Genomic DNA, 3,593 nt, shown 5'->3' with positions numbered 1-3,593 from the left:
TGACCATTTACCATGTCCTGGTTAGATGGCCATCGCGATCGCCGGCTGCCGGGCTCAGTGCCTGTAGTCCTCCCAACAATCCACGTGCGAGGTGCTGTGAGTATCGCACTTTGCAGGGAGGCTTACGGTTTCACCGTCCTGGCCCCTGGCTGTTGATGCAGAGCTGCAAGCTGAACCCAGGACTCCAAAAGCAGGTTCTCAATTACTGTCGCACACCTTGCGGTGCTTCTGGTATACTCTGAACTAAGGAACTTTACACCGTCTCGTGATCTCTTCTGTCTACTCTTTAGAAACGGTCTCTAGCCTGAAGCTCCATTCTCTCTCTCTCTCTCTCTCTCTCTCTCTCTCTCTCTCTCTCTCTCTCTCTCTCTCTCTCTCTCCTTTTTCGTAAACTTTTTGCCCGGCACCATTACAGGAAAGAATAGTCGTTGGAAAATATGGACTTGGTGACAGACACAAAGCTGGAGCTGATATGATGGCATGTTGTAAAGCCTATGACTTGTTCATAGCAAATACCTTTTTTTGACAACACAAAAGACAACTATACATATGGACTTCTCCAAATGGGATACGCAGAAATCAAATTGACAACATATTTGGGAATTGAGAGGCTGGAGAATCTCAATGTCAGCACCTAAAACCAGGTCAAGGACTAATTATGGAAAAGACCATCAATTACCCATAATGTAAGCTGAAGAAAGTGAAAAGAAGTTCGTGATAGCCAAAATACGACCTGGAGTCTATCCCACCTGATTTCAAGAACAGATTTAATACACTGAAAACTTCTGACAGAAGACATGATGAGTTGTGGGAGAACATCAAAAGCATCATTCATGAAGAAAGCAAAAAGTCATTAAGAAGACAGGAAGAAGGAGAAGATCAAAGTGGATGTCAGGAGACACTCGGAAACCTGCTCTTGATCCTGGACTGGCTAAAGCAGATGGAAGAAAAGATGAAGTCAAAGAGCTGAATAGAAAAGTCAAAGGGGAGCTTGAGAAGAAAAAGTGAAATATGATGAAATGTGAAATATTTAGAAAATGATAAAGGAAGAACATACTGAGCATATCTTCAACTGAAGCAATTTAAGAAAATATTCAAACTTGAAGATGAAATGTTGAAAGATTCTATGAGCAAAATATTAAACGATGCAGATATATCCAACGAAGATGGAAAGAATGCACAGTCACTAAGCCAAAAAGAACTCATCAACCATCTACAATTTAAGGCAATAGCATATGAGCAAGAACCAGTGGTGCTGACGGAAGAAGTTCAAGTCCCACGGAAAGTACTAGTCAAAAACAAGCCTCCAGGAATTGGTGGAATACCCAATGAAAAGTTTCAACAAACTACTGAAGCCCTGAAAGAACTTACTGGTTGTGTTAGTCTGGGTAGACTAGAGAAACAAATCCATGGACACACACGTGTATAAGAAATTTATATACAAGAGGAATTGAACATTGAGAAAGCATCCCCACCCAGTCCAGTCCATAAGTCCGATACTAGCCCATATGTCCGATACCAATCTTTAAAGTCCTGTTCAGACTCATGAAACACATGCAATGATGCCGAATGCAGGACAGTCACAGACCAGTGGGAGAAAGGCTTTGAATCCAGTGGCGTTGTAAGCATTGCAGTGCTGGCAGGGGTCTCTACATGGCTTCTCCAGCTTCAGAGGTCTGGTTGCATCAGGGTGAGTCCTTGTGTCTTGTCAGTTGCTATGTCCTCCAGGGTGTGTGCAGAGAGCCTCCCACCTCCAAGGAGGAAATTTCAGCATTTCCCAGAATCTTAGGGGAAGGCCAGGCCCACACACACAGATCTCATTGGCCATATCCTGATTAACAGCCTAGCCAATTGACTGGAAGAGATCCATATTTGTGCCCAGTCCAAAGAAAAGTGACACAACAGAATGCTCAAACTGTTCTCCCTCAATGCAATAATACTTTGTCCTATTAAATTGCCATTCTATGATGCTCACCTTCCCAACACAATCGCTGAAGACAAGCGGGTGCATAAGCAAATGTGGTGAAGAAAGCTGATGGTGCCCAGCTATCAAAAGATATAGGGTCTGGGGTCTTAAAAGCTTGAAGGTAAACAAGTGGCCATCTAGCTCAGAAGCAACAAAGCCCATATGGAAGAAGCACACCAGCCTGTGTGATCATGAGGTGTCGAAGAGATCAGGTTTCAGACATCAAAGAACAAAAAAATCATATCATTGTGAATGAGGGGAAATGCAGAGTGGAGAACCAAAGCCCATCTGTAGGCAATTGGGCATCCCCTTATGGAGGGTCGCGGGGAGGAGACAAGCCAGTCAGGGTGCAGTATAGCAACGAGGAAACATACAACTTTCCTCTAGTTTCAAAATTCTTCCTCCCTCCACACTATCATGATCCCAATTCTACCTTGCAAATCTGGCTAGACCAGAGGATGTACACTGGTACAGATAGGAACTGGAAACACAGGGAATCCAGGGCGGATGATCCCTTCAGGACCAGTGGTGAGAGGGGCAACATCGAGAGAGTGGAGGGAGGGTGGGGTGGAAAGAGGGAACTGATTACAAGGATCTGCATGTAACCTCCTCTCTGAGGGACAGACAACAGAAAAGTGGGTGAAGGAACATGTCGGACAGTACAAGATATGACAAAATAATAATAAATTATCAAGGGCTCATGAGGGAGGGGGAGTGGGGAGGTTGGGGCAAAAATGAGGAACTAATGCCAGGGGCTTAAGTGGAGAGAAAGTGTTTGGGGAATGATGAGGGCAATGAATGTAAAATGTGCTTTACACAATTGATGTATGTATGGATTGTGATAAGAGTTGTGTGAGCCCCCAATAAAATGATATAAATAAGTAAAAAGGAGTCTAGGAAGGAAAAAATGTTTAGAAAATGATTGTGGTAGCAATTGTACAATTCTTCTTGACAATATATGATATGATATATGGATTAACTCCCAATTAATAATAAATAAATTTTAAACATTTCATGAAAAAAAGCGTTTAATTAAAAAAAAGAAGAATGCTCAAACTATAGAACAGTGTCATTGATATCACCTGCAAGTAAAATTTCATTAAAGATCATCCAATAGTGGTTGCAGCAGTTCATTGCCAAGAAATTGTCAGAGGTTCAGGTCGGATTCAGAAGAGGCCATGGAGCAAGGGAAATTATTGCTGATGCAGATGAATCTTGACTGAAAGCAGAAAATACCAGAAAGATGTTTACTTATGTTTTATTGATTGTGCAAAGGCATTCACCTGTGTGGATCATAACAAACTATGGATTACCTTGAGAATAATGGGAATTCCAAAGCACTTCATGTGCCCATGCAGAACTTGCACATGATCAAGAGGCAGTTCTGTGAACAGAGCAAGGGGATGCGGCATGATTTAACCTCAGGAAAGGTGTGCATTGAGTTGTATCCTCTCACCATACTTATTCAACCGATATGCTAAGCAAATCATCAGAGAAGCTGGATTATATGAAGAATGTGGCCTCTGGATTGGAGGAAGGTTTATGAACAACCTGAGATATGCGACGACACAACTTTGCTTACTGAAAGTGCGGAGGGCTTGAAGCACTTGCTGATGAAGATCAAGGA

Source organism: Tenrec ecaudatus, chromosome 17 (genome assembly GCF_050624435.1).
Source record: "Tenrec ecaudatus isolate mTenEca1 chromosome 17, mTenEca1.hap1, whole genome shotgun sequence".
In the NCBI taxonomy this organism is placed as follows: domain Eukaryota; kingdom Metazoa; phylum Chordata; class Mammalia; order Afrosoricida; family Tenrecidae; genus Tenrec; species Tenrec ecaudatus.
Note: the sequence above shows the minus strand (reverse complement) of the source record.